Here is a 14,185-nt window from a genome sequence, read left to right on the forward strand (position 1 = left end):
TGCAAATGATGGCGTTGCCTGGATAATCCCATACACATTATGGGTTACTATATACCCACATTATGGGTTATTATATGCTCCTATACTAGCATTCAGAATATCTGAATCTTTTCTCCAAGCCAAGGCCACAATAAGGTACCTGGAAATACTAGTTTTCCAAAAGCCTTAGTGTCTCCTGTAACACAAAACAGTCATAACTGAATGGAGCAAAGAGGTTGTTTATGATCCTGGGCTTTATGATCCTGCTTCCCAAATGGGCACAAATCTGTCACAAAGGGCTCTGACTACTGAGTACTACTGCCTCTGGGTCTGGGCTGGGAGGGATGATTGCTCTACAGCCTACAGGCCTGCACCCTCCGTGCAACCAATGTCCAACTCCCTTTTGAGAGTGGGTTGCACACTCCCACTGCGTAAGCTTTTCCTCTTAGAAAACCTTCTCTGAGTGGCTCTCTGGAGGCTTTAGTTGTGTTTTTCAGGAATCCTGTGCAAAATCAGTGCAAAACCCACAGGAATTTCCTGCACACGCAAACTTTAAGAAGGCAGAAAAGGTTTATACATCTGTGGGAAAGCAACCAGCTCCCTCACACCGTCTGCTCTCTGAAATCTCAAAGGACTCTGTTTTGTCCCCAAAGCCTTGTTGGGGATTCTCATGCCTCTCTTGCAGTAACTCCCTCTTCTGTTGCTAGTTAGCTTCTTGCACAGAAGATCAGCTTGTGATGACCATTGCTGTGGTCAGGGATTGCAATGGATGCTCCCAGTCTTCAGCTGTGTTGGTTTGCATGCACAGTGCCCTTCCTGTTAGGCAGGGTGGGTGAATAAGATATGGGAACACGGATGTGGAAATGGGGATCCCCACATCAGGGACAGAGAGTCAGGCAGGCTGCGATGGAGCTGCCTGCATAAGTCTCTGTGCTAGGTTATGTCCAGGTGAGATGCTCTCCCTCCTTTTCTGATTTTATCATGTATTACAACCTGAGCTGTGTGCATCTTGGATCCAGCTTGTTCTCCATACAGGACAGAAAAGGAGAATCTGAGGTATGTATATGTGTGTCTATACTTACCATGCCTACATGTGTATGAGGTCTTACTCCCAAGTACGGAGTACAATCACAAACGACATCAACAAGCGAAAAGTGAGGATGTATAGTGTCTTTTTCTCTAACCTTTCTGCTCTTTGTCACCCAGTTATTTGTTACACAGTTTTCCAATTTGCTGCTTGTTTCTCGCATATTTCTTCCACCTGTGAACAACCAAGCAGCAGTCTAAATCTGAAGTAGAAAAAAATAACCTCAAGCACTTTTTGCATCCTGAGTTTTTGAAAATTATAGTGAATCTGTGTAATAGAACAAAGAGTTCCCCTAGCACCTGTCACATTAAAGATCTAGGAAAATTTAAATTCTTATGGTCCTTAAGCACTATCCCTAGAACATTTTCTTCTTGGGCTGCTTGCCTAAAAACCCCTAAGAACGTGTAACTGGCTGCACTGAGCACTGGGAGTGAAGGGCCTCCATCAAAATAAAGAGCAGCTGTTTAGGGCAATTATACAAAGTCTGGACATGTGCATTGTAATCCTCTGGAATGCCCTTGCAGCTTCTAGCAAGCTATGGTTTAGGGACTTCTTGGGCAGGAGGTTATATTTACACCTTTGTGACTGATGGCTCTCAATGAATGCTTCTTACAAGAATTTATGTAATCACTTTTGGATCTCTTTATACTCATCTGCAACATCTTGTGATAGTAAGTTTCACAGTTTAGATATGTTGTGTGGAAAAATGATTTTTTTTTCTCTTATAAAACATCTGCTTGGAAGTTTTCTTCCTTATGTTGTAAAGAGTCCTTATGTTGTAAAGAAGAGAAATAACTGGTCCCCATTCACTTTCCCCATGCCATTCATTACCCTATTCCCTTATATTGCCCCATAAAGTTTCTCTTTTCCAGCCAAGAATCCTAGCCTATTTAATCTGTACTGGTATTTTCATACCTTGTTGTCCTTACGTTGTTTTCCTATATCTACTATATTCTTTCTGACTCGAGGGGACCAGATAAGCATATGATAATCCAGATATAGGTGAAAACTAAATTTCCACAGTGCCAGATGCTGCTGCATGTTTTGTTCCCTATTCTTTCCTTATCAGTATGTAACAATATACTTTCATTTAGTACAGCATGCTCCATAATTTGGAAAATATCAAGATCTCTGAAAGAACTCCCTCTCTGCAAATGCTCATAGGAACACATACTCTCTGTTCTCTAAATAGGCTTACATTTTCAGTGATGAGGGCTTTGGTCATACATCAGCATGCAAAATGCAGTGCTTAGGAGTGCTTCTGTGTTTCCAGGTCCAAGTACATGCCTTGGCTGTATCCCAGCTCTTTAGCAGAACTCATCTGATGGACACAGCTTCCATGTCCCTACCTCTGATGGGAATGAAGCCTGGCCAGAGAGACTGCAAAAGGGCCTTGTAGTGTGTCGCAGCCATGCTCTGGATGGCTGACGATAAGGGACCCCAAGTTCAGACACAAACTTCTTCTGGAAGCCCATCATTTCTTTGAGAAGGGTAGTAGGAATGTAATTTGTGCAGCTACCTCCAGATGGTGATTCGTCACTCCTCTCCTTTCAATTAGGTTGGTTTTACACCTGATTAAAGCAAGACGAGAATTGGAACTATAAGCTTTGTATGCTGGCTCCAGGTGATTTTCAAAGGCACCAAATGAACTTTTTTGATGTCCTGTTGCATAAATGACCTCATTAACAGCAACAAAACATAAACCCGCAAAGAAAATGAGATTAATCTTCTCTCTAGTTTGCCAGTTTGTAACAGGACACAGTTACTTTTGTCAAGCAGTAAGTGGCATTGCCTGTATATTAGCCTTTTCATCGGCTTTTGTATCTTGCACAGAAACTTTGTGCCTACTTCAACTACCCTGAAAAAATCACCCTAGGAGTACCTATCATCTTTGTATTATCCCTTTTGCTTGTCACAGCTGTGCTCTGAACTGCTTTCTGGAAAGCTTTGCATGGATTTTGAGTCAGGACCTAAATTCCAGAATTTCTATATCCCAGCAGTTCATAGTGCTGGGATAGCCTTACAGGGACCTTACTATTATTTCTGCTTCACGAGTTCCTTGTGCTTTTTAAAGTCAGGGGAATCTGTCCAGGATATTCTTCCTTTCAAAGGGTATCAGGAAATACTCCTATACTTTAACTTTGTTTTCAATCTATAGCAACATGATTATTAGTAGTGTCAATACTGATCATAGCTCAGAGATACATCACTGAAACCAAAAGTAGCTCCTTCCCAAAAGTTTTTCCCAGAGGACATAAAGAGCCCTGGCTATAACAAGGAGAGGATATTCCTGCTCTCTGCTCATACAGTGGTAGATGAGTGGTGGAGCCTGAAGAAGCAAGCATTTTAAATCTGTGTTAAGTTCGTGCTTCACTTGTAGAGAGGATGAAGATGAATTGCCTTTTCCTGCTGTGAGGACTGGGTTGTATTAAAAAATGTTCTGGTAGACAAACTTGTGCCAAAGTCAGTTTTAGAGGAAGAGTCAGTGAGTGCTGGAAACTTGACTGAAAGTCTGTGTGCAAGACCCTCACCAGGTATTACTGAATCCCATTCCACTGAAGTGTCTTGTAAGATGTCTTCTCCCCACAAAGATATATAGTAGTAATTTAGGATGTGGTAAGTCTCTAGCTCCTTCCTCCTTATAAAGGAAAATACCAATATTTTAAACAGTGGAAAATCAGTGTGTTGACAAATACTTTTATTTCTCATGTTCCTCAGACAGAGAACCTGCCAGCTGTCCACAGGAGCCCCAGGACCCAATGCTCTGAATGGGGGGGGTCTCTGCAAAGTCAGCTTACAAGGAACCCCCTTAACTCACTTGGAAAAAGTAGGTTAAACCTTCAGCTTCTGGGCTTAAGTGCCCTGCTTGGTAATCACAGTTTGTAAAGCAGGTGCTTAAAAAGCCCTCCTTTCAAATGGCAGAGGAAAGAGATGAATCACTTGAATTTCAGGCACAGTTCTAATGACAGTTCATGTCCCTGCATAAAGTGCATGAAAAATGAAGAAGTAGGAGGTAAGTCCTTGGATGAAGTCCAGGTCTTTCATCTCACAGTGAAGCTGCTAAATATTCAGGTTTTCACTATGAAAAGGGACATTGGCATGGCCACCTCTGAATCTGGAGGTGGATTTTTGAAGGAAAATTGCGAACAAAAAAATGGTATTTGGTGTGTAGCCTGCTGTTTTAGTTACACTCTGGGAAAATCTGACAGTCCCTCTGGTGAAACAAGCAGAGAAACATCTTTTCAGTTAATTTTGACTGGTCTTATTTTTAAGGTAGGATCTGCTGTCTGTAGCTGTCAGTGCCTCTGCTGCCCAAAGCAGAAGTGCTCAGCTTCAGAAGGTGCAAGGACTTTAGGTACAACAAGGGACAGGTGGATTTAGGCTCCCAGCTCCTCTTTCTGCTCCTTGGTTTTGTTGGCCACTGGCGCTCCAGTGATGTGCGATTAATAACTGAAATTAGCCGTGGCATTTTAAGCAATACACTGGAACTGTATTTAGAGTGGGGGATATTGAAAACATGTCCAGCTTAATTAGAAGGGGATGGAAAAGAGGAAAGCCACCCTAGAGCTACCTCATGGGAGACAGCCCTGGCACACAGACAAGCGGGGGATCAAAGGCGTGTTGCACAATGTAATGAGTAAATAGACGACAAGTACAACATTAGCTCTGGCGGACCTTTACAGGGGAAAGCAGATGATACAAGGAACACCGTGTGTATTTCAGATGACCTTTCATTGAAAATGTCAGTCAGAAGATTGTACTGAATTTGTAAAGAGGGTAATAAATAACTGGACTGAATAATGAAAGGTTTAATGCTCAGGGAAGAACCAGAGCGAAGATCCAGGGAGGCTGAACACCTGGAATTATACATACTTTAAAACGTTGCTGAATTAATAATGGCCAGAGAAGTGCCAGTGTTATTAGTGCTGTGAAAAAAAACATCCAATGACAAGAATATGGATAATAATAATGAAGGAAATCTGGGGTGAACTAACGGAGTTGATAGAGGAAAGGCCCCGCGGAGGCTGCTCCCAGACCTCTCCCTAGGTCACCACTGCCTGCAGCAGGTTCCCCCCACCCACACTCCAGCCCTGGGAGGGGGGTGTCTGTGGGGCCCCGACAGTCATGCACTTTGGAAGAGATATCACAAGCCTTTTCCACAGAGAAATAGGGAGGTATTTAACCATCCCCAAATTGATTTTTGTTTTCTTCTGTTCTGGTCTGTGGTTTACCTTTCTATGATATTTTTGATTTTTCAGCTTGACTGGGTAAAATGACTTCTGGACAGAGCTAATTAAGCAGATAGATACTTAGAATTCAGTAGCATCTCCCTTCTGAGAGTCTCAAAGTATTCTGCAAACACTAATGAATGAAATCTCAAACCATTGCTGCAAGATTGCTTGCGGAAGCATAGCATCACCCTGAGGGTGAAGGTAGAGAGCTAAAGGTGAGTTATTTTTGAAAGCAGAGCTCTGAAATACTGATTTCGACCCTTTGTGATTAAGCAGCACTTCTCTGAAGTCATCACACAATCTCAAGAACTGGACTTTGAGACCCCAAAAAGGCATCCATGGTATAACATGGAGTGGTAGGATAGTCCCAAGCTTAGCTCCCTCCTGTACCAGATCTGAGAAAAAGGGTTATGCTCTGTGCTGTGGTGCCAGCTGTGACTCTGGAGTCCCCGCTGGGCTGCAGGGGCAGGCAGGGCATTTCCTGCTCTCAAAAAGTGGATTTCCAGCCCTGACTCTTCTTCCTCTCCCCTGGAGCCCAGACACAGTGAGAGCACAGGAGGAAGTATTCAGATACCAGTGCAGGCTTTGCTGATGAGGTTGCTCCCTCAGGGGATAAAGACAATTGGGTGTATTCATTTCCCCCCCCTTAGTTTCTGGGCTGAGGCTGGTGGCCTGTGAGTAGCATCTCTGTTAACGGGTCCAGAATTTCTTTGCAATGTGAAAAACTCTGAAGCAGCAGCTATGATCACTGCAGTGAATGGAGCTTGAATAAGTAAATACATACATTGCTAAAACATAGATTAAGGATAGAGAGTGGGACACTGTGACTTGCAGAATGTGAAAGTGTCTGGAGGGTTTTTCAAACTGTTTGAGAACACTTAAACACTAATGAGCCCTCCTAATGCATCCTTAGTCCTCTGAAATGCTTGTACTGCTTAGGTTTGTCCTCTGATAACACACCAAATACAACCCATTTTCTTTACTAATTAACTGAAACAGTCACAGTCAATATGATTTCAAGGCTTAAAGGTGTCATATTAATTGCTGCTGATTTAGATGTTAGTAATAGACTTAGCTGATAGGCATTGCTTTTCTAATAAGCAGGTCACAGGGGAAACACGCTTTAAAACTTTTGCTTGATGGGTTTCTACATTTTCCTACGGATGTTTTAATTTAACTGTACTTTCAATATAATATCTGCTTTCATTTAAAATTCTTCTCAGACAGGGACACTTTGTAAGGCAGAGGCAGGATTTTGCTAGTACAACAATATAGCAAAGTACCTCTAGATTGAAGTGACCAACGGAATTCAACTTGACAAACTATTGATTCTTAAACGTAATAATTTTGCCACTGGAATTCCTACCAGGTACTCTGATAACTCTTTCAGTTTTGGCCTGTAGTGTGAGGCTCAGAAGTTCCACAGTGTTGGAGTGGGTCTAGAGGAGGGCCATGAAGATGATCAGAGGGCAGGAGCACCTCTCCTATGAAGACACGCTGAGAGAGTTGGGGTTGTTCAGCCTGGAGAAGAGAAGGCTCCAGGGAGACCTTATAGCACCTTCCAGTACCTGAAGGGGCCTACAGGAAAGCTGGGGAGGGACTGTTTATCAGGGAGTGTAGTGACAGGACAAGGGGTAATGGGTTTAAGCTGAAGGAAGGTAGATTTGAATTAGATACTAGGAAGAAATTCTTTACTGTTAGAGTGGTGAGGCACTGGAACAGGTTGCCCAGAGAAGCTGTGGATGTCCCCTCCCTGGAAGTGTTCAAGGCCAGGTTGGATGGGGCTTTGGGCAACGTAGTCTAGTGGAGGGTGTCCCTGCCCGCAGCAGGGGGGTTGGAACTAGATGATCTTTGAGGTCCTTTCCAACCCAAACCATTCTATGATTCTATGATTCTATGATTCCAGAGGTAAGCATGCTCAAACTGTAGCTCAAGGGTTTAGAAAGAAAGCTGGTAATCTAAAGGTGTTATTTGTTTTGCAAATGCCTTGGCAAAACCACAAACAAGGGAAAGACAGAAGCCTGTGTGAAGTTGTCCCTGTTATTTTCTGAAGGAGTTAGAAAATTCTCAGTAAAACAAAGGATGCTTGCTCCTGAAACATGCAAAAAAGTGGAAATTAGATGGAGGTTTGTTAATGACATCCATGGTTTTAAGCTAATATTTTGCAGCAACTTGAGGTATTTATAAAATCAATGGAAGTGATTTTTATTCTGCAGAAATTATTTTTCTTCTATAACTTAAAAACCTTTCTACTTCTTTATTAAGGCACATTTGACTCCCTGTTTGTGGGGAGCATTAGGGCTATTGCTGGTTAGCTGTCAGTGACCCTGTACTGCTGTTTTGTATCGCTTGTGCTGCAGATGAGACAGTTTTTTGTTGCACTTATAATGGTTTTCTTTCCAGTTTTCCTCTTTCACCTCTTTCATCTACTGCTTCAGTCTAGTAGTATTATTGGTCCACTGAGAACTTCCATAGCAGCTAGTGATAAGCACTGCTTGTGCCTTCTGCAGCAACACATTCCTCTGCATTACAGAAACAGACTACGTTTAAAATGAATTCATCCTGTGGGAAAAAGAAAATCAGTGATGGATGAAAACAAGTAAAGCTTTTTTAAAATACCTTAGTTTTACTAAGGCTGCTGTCTTTGATTACTCACCCTATATGTAGCCATCTGGTCTAAAATCCCTTTAGTCTATCTGCAGTCAGATGGTTTGAGGGCATCTTTTTCAGTTTGCAGGTTTTCCTTTGAAAAGATCTGTAGTTGGCTGGCAACTGCTGTTCATTAACTTTATGGCAGCATTCTTGATTTAGTCTCCAATTCAAGCAAATACATAAGAACAGGCTGCTCTTTACAAGTGCAAACTCTCTGAAATCTGCAGGACTGCATCCTTGATGACTCTGGGGTAAGAGGATGGTGGTAGTGACCTTACAAGTAGACCAAATATCCCTGCAGAACAAAAGAAAATATGGCACAAGGACTGACTTGAGGTTCCCATGTAATCTAGCCACCTAAATATGGTGTTGTGTTTGGGCTAAGTGTAACAGCCAGCTGCTGACAGCGGTGTCTGTGCCTGTTATGCTTCCCACAGTCTTGACGCCGGCTTGTTTAGAGCTTCTTCAAAGACCTCTGCACTGTAGCCCAATGCAAGGGGTAGATGTACTCTGAGTAAATTGTTTAGCTGGATCATTGTCTCCATGCTCTGTACTTGACAAATTCAAGTGCCTAATGATATTAGATGACTCATCATGTCATTTATTTTTGCAAAGTGTCATTAATCTCTGCCCCTTCTTCATACAGTGTGCACAGGTTTCATTTTGGAGCTAGAATGAAGCAAGAAAACACAAGTAAAAGGACCAGGTAGATACTATCAATGGAGCAAATTTTCCACCAGACATGGAAATGTGACTTTCATGTCTGGTTCCACTATTGTATTAACATAATAAATTGAGAGGCTGTGAAAACAGTTGTGACAAGAACTTCCTGAAACTGAATTGTTAATAGTGAGGAATTAATACATCAATCATCTTGATGCAGAAATCACAGGAAGAGATTTTTATGGTCTTTATTATGAAAGTCATATTGGTGGGTTGTGTTAATCTGTTCTGGTCTTAAAATTTTGAAGTAGTTTAATAGAAAGTTAGCAAATGTTCAGGTCTCTTTCCCAAGAAAGCTAATGAACAGTAATAACTCTCTTCTTCTAAAGGGGCAAATTAATATGGTCCAAAAGAAGTTTCCCTACATTTATAAATGTGGAGGTTCATACTAGAAGCTTTCATGAGACCAGGTTAAAACCAGGACGTCAGAACCATATGAAATTTAACACAAGGATTGAATCACAATACAAGTGAACAGTCTGAACTGTGAAGTAACTCTGTACAAAATTTTGCTTCAGCTGAGAAATGCTGAAGGAATAATTAATTGAATAAAAAATAGAAAGAAGAATTAAGCTCATGGAATAATTTATGTTTAAATTAATTTATCCAGATCTAGCAGTGACATGACACATTTAATTCATCACTTAATTTCCTGGAATTGTTTAACCTTATTTGAGTCAACCACGATTAACTTTATTTAGTTTAGTGCTGACTATCGTTACTGCATCTCTAATCATCCAGAGGTTTGGTTATTTGCGTATTTTTGCTGCCTCCAAAATATTTAGTAGAGTTAACAATGAATTACAGAATTTGGAGGAGGTAAAATGCAAGGGAATAATAAAAATTCATGCCTTTCAATGTTATTTTTTAAATTCCCACAAGTAAAAGGATGAGCTGTCATTTTAGACACCCATTCAACCATCAGGATGATAAACTGTGTAAATAAAATTCTAAAAGATAAATGATACAATAATTCCTGATTGGGATGGGAGAACTGCTTTGGCATAAATTTAGAAATAAGTAAAAGTGTTAACTTATGGGTTCTAGAGCAGTTCTGAAGTTTTCAAGTGTACTTTTAATATTTAACTTGGTTTGAGCAGAAATTCCTGTTTAGTAGTAACATCTATGTTGTCTGGATATTGTTTTAGTAGCCCCATAATCTAGCTGGCTAAGAGTTACGTTCAAACAGATGTTTTTACTTGCTGGTGCTTGTACAGTGCAAGTTTCTATTTACTTAGATTTTTTTTTTTTAAGAGTGGGTCCTTTTAAAACTCGTTTCAGTTCCTCTGATGCAGACTGTTTTGCCAGCTTCTCTGTCTGCAGTGCAAGGATTGCAGGGCCCTTAGGAGTTACCGACACCCTGATGTTTTGTGGGCTTGGCACAGGGAGGAGCAGTGAGGGGTGGTGTGATACAAAGACTGGCTGAGAAGTTGATTGGCAAATGTATAAATAAGCATCATGAATCTTTGTGCAGCAGGCAGGATGTTTGGAAGGAAGACACATGTTTCGGATGTCCTCTGATGGTACTTGTTTTTCTTCTAGGCAAGATGAACGACAGGGAGAACTTTAAAGGACCTGATTAATTGCCAATCATATCTATGGTATTAGGCTGATCTTCATTTTACATACACCATTATATAATCTATGATTAGGTGACAAAAAAACCCCACAGTCATTACTGGGGACTCTTGAGATGTTCTTCCTCTGTTTGACTGTTTCTTGCAAATTCTTACTATACTGTTAAAATATTCTGATTTAGATTTTTTTTTTTCTCCTAATGGACTTAAAAGAGAATGAGTGAATGAAAATAACTATTATGCCTCAGCCTTTTTTTCTCAAACTAAAAGCGAGTGGAAATGCAGTAAATGCAGGGTAGGAATTTCTCAAAGACAGTCTCAGCTGTAGAATGCCATTAGACATAAAATACCAGAAAATACTCATCTTAAACCAACAACAGATTTCCTAGGAGTGCAATGGGCTTTTAAAATGAATGGAGAGCTGAAGAGGCAGACTATTTGAATCCCACTGGGGGATACTTCACATCATGTATTATTCTACTTATTTCAGTTCAACAACGTGGGACAATGTATATGAAGCAGGATTTTTCTCCTCCTTTGCAGCCTAGACTGAAAGTTGCAGCCTGGCCATGGAGGGAATAAAGGTACCTGCACAACTGCAAGAAGACAAAGGAAAAACCTGTGATTGAGTGTTCTCTCTTGTTCCAGTCATCTCATATTCATGCATTCCCCTCACATAAGGGAGAAGGGACATGAGAAGCACTGCCCTCTTTCCTAGTGTCAAACACTGTGGGAAGTCATTATGACCAAGCAACTAGCTCAAGAGCACTGAGTTGAACATTTCATCCCATTGCTCCCCTCTATCCATCCAGTGCCACCAGGCTAATTGGCCTGGAAATTGGGATCAGGATTAGGATTGTAATAAAGATATTTTAGCAAATATTATAACTACAGTCCTCACCCTCCTGCTTTACGTAATATAAACACAGAATAATTCATGCATGAACCATCACCATGTATGAGCCAATGCAGGGATAGAAATAATTGGGACTTAAGGTTTTAATACATTTCAATTAGTAATTAGAGAACCTTCATGACTGGATGAAAAAATACAAACTTTGCTGCTGCCTCTACCAGCCTCTTGTGCCACAGCTTACAGGGCAGGCTCACAAGTTAATTAAAAAAATAATGTTGTTTCACACAGACTTGCTGAATAGTTTTTTTCTCCTCTACGGTTTGTGGTTGATGTTGCCTCCTTGATTTGGAAAGTAACTTTTCGGGATTTACCAACCTCATAATTATTCTCTGAGCACTTAAATAGCAGAGGGTCTAACACACTGGAATTGTTTCCAAAAAGGTAAAACCAACATTGTATTAGGGAGGAGATGGATTGTTTTGAGGGGAAAGAAGAAAAGAGTTAATTACATAGCCTCTCTGAGAAATAACAACTGAAGTGGGAGATTAAGGCAGCTGGGGCATTACAGTTTGTGAAGTAGTCATGGGGTACAGAAAGGAATGACACAGGGTTGTGTTCCAGCTAAACAGGGTGGCAAGGCCACTGCAGGCACAGCTGTCTGTCAAAGTGACAGCTTCAGAGAGACTTCCAGGACACAAGAGCTGCTAAAAAAGGGTGACCACAGGGGCTCTAGTGAAAAGACAGTTATGATTGTAGAACTGGAACCTGACATCCCTTGCTCCTCTTCTTGGTCAGTAAGCTGACCTTGCTTTTCTCTCATCCTGAGAAAGGAAACAGCACACTGCCCATCCACCAGTTTCACAGGTAAGCTGCTTATTTTTGTCTCTTGTCTACTGCTATGCTATTTGGGATGTCTGTGTCTTTAGGACCTTGACCATGGAGGCCTTCTTGTGCACCCTGGTGGTTCTGAGATGAGCCCAGCCATGCCTTATGATAGCCATGAGCCATGTTAGAATGTTTATTCACCTCTGATAATGTACCTAAGTTGGTCTTATTCTCCTAACCTAGATTTGCTGTGGATGCTCCCGAAGCCCTCACGGAGTCAACTGCAGTTACTTCAAAAGTAGCATACGCAGAATAGAGCTGATAAAAAAGAAAATGTTCCCAAGATGTAGCTGCTGCTATTACCTGATTTACTTCGAAGAGTTTACCCCCAGCTTGCAGCTTTTGTCTGCAGCCTGGGTTGTGGTGTATTCCTCTTTGGAACAGGATGAAGTCTTCCATTCAAACCACAGATGAATGGATGTCCACAGGAGGACAAACACACTTTATGAGATTTTTAAGGTTCTGAAATTTGTTGCGCTTTGTGACCCATTTTTATGAAATGTGACCATGTCAAGGTTTCAGATTTAGATCTCAGGCTCTGCCTGTCATTTTCTCTGGGCTTCTGAAGTGCCCAGGGACCCCTTGGCTTCAGAAGCGTTCCCACACAAAGGCCACTGAAGCTAACACAATTTTACAGAATGATTTCGCTTTAGCAGTACAGGACTGTTTTGGCACTGCAAAAGCCTTTCTCAGAAAAGGGTAAAAGTTGATCATTTAGTATATTTTCCATTATATTTTCAGGTTCAAAGGTATTTTTATGAAGCTTCACTGTTTATTAAAATCAAAGGAGTGATTTTTCCTATTTGTTCCTGCTGATGCTTTTTTCTTTTTTCATCAAATTGTATTGGGGAAGAAAAAATTAAAAAAGAATGAAAAAGGAAGAGGAAGGAATTGTTTTATTTGGTTTCAAAGAGGGTTTTTTGTTTGTTTGTTTGTTTGAAATACAAGTTAAAATTTTGAGGAGGCTAAAAGTTCCTGATATTTTCTCTGAATGCACTTCCTGTTTTTTCACCAGCTCTACAAGATCCAAAATTAGTTCATCTGTAGCTGGCCTAATGATTTGGTCTAATGTAGTAGCTTGGTCCTTCATGAGTTGAAACTATATTGCTGTAACTCATCCTCTGTTGCGATAAGCACTTTGATAACTGAAAAGCTTTATTTACCTCAGAACAGTCACCGAAACATCTGAACAGCAGCTGCCAAAAGTGAAAAAACACTGTGGATCTCTTCTTCTTACAAATTTGAACTCTGAACTTGAGTGCTGTTTTCCATACCCAATCAAATTGATCCAAAATGCCAGAGAGAGAGAGACTCACAGCTCCCATATTATGTTCTTATGTAATTACCAGGAATAAAACATTTCCATCCAGTAACTGTCTTATACCCTGAAAGCGACATATGTGAACCTTTTGAAGATACAGGGGTTTCTCCGTGTGCATCTAAGACATCTCTTCTGTAGGAGCACAAATGGGGAAGTGCTGTCGATCTGTAAATGCATTTAAAAGGATGTTACCGCTGAAGGAGTACAGTCTTGTGTTATCTTTTTCTTAGAAAAATCAATAATGACCTATGAAGCCAGTTAGGATTTAATTTTTAAATTACTCCAAAGCTTTTTAGATCTAAAGGAATGGATTTAAAATATTTTTATGTATTCAGGCTTATCATTTTGCTGTCTCTTTACATTAGTTGAGAGGTGGTGTTACTTGATTTTTCACTGCTTTGTTGCTACAAAGGAGGGAGCTAGGAGATTTTTCTGGAGAGATGGATTATGCAATAAAGATCAACCTTTCTTTAAAGACTGGAAACAGTGTGAAAACATGAAAGCTATCTGTTTCTTTCAAATAATTATGCTTTGGTGAGTAGCTAATGCTGGTTAAATAACTCCCAAGAGGATGTAATATACATAATTTCCGACAAATGGCAACTTTGAAACGGACTGCTGCTCCAGTGGAATGTGCTAAGACTTTAGACAGCTGTAGGAATATCTGCTAGGCAGTTTCATGCTGTGGACTTCTGCTAACGTATCTTAACCCAAATTTGCAAAAATACACTTTGTTCCAGTGTTGATCCTACTTGATTGCCCAAACTGGTTTAACGTCAAGTCTCTTAAGGGTCATGGGAAAAAGATGATAGTATTTAATTCTCTTCTGTATGAGCATTTTTGTGTCTTGCCTCAGAAACTTCAGCTTCTTTC

At 40.7% G+C, this 14,185-nt stretch overlaps 1 long non-coding RNA gene across 1 annotated transcript; it reads left to right on the forward strand.

Annotated features, from left to right (window-relative positions):
- The first annotated feature begins 6,994 nt into the window (after positions 1 to 6,994).
- Positions 6,995 to 12,962, forward strand: LOC129203166 (uncharacterized). Its single transcript, XR_008575932.1, has 2 exons — positions 6,995 to 11,970; positions 12,175 to 12,962. It is a non-coding gene; the product is annotated as an uncharacterized LOC129203166 (long non-coding RNA).
- Positions 12,963 to 14,185: the final 1,223 nt, after the last annotated feature.

Source organism: Grus americana, chromosome 2 (genome assembly GCF_028858705.1).
Source record: "Grus americana isolate bGruAme1 chromosome 2, bGruAme1.mat, whole genome shotgun sequence".
NCBI lineage: Eukaryota > Metazoa > Chordata > Aves > Gruiformes > Gruidae > Grus > Grus americana.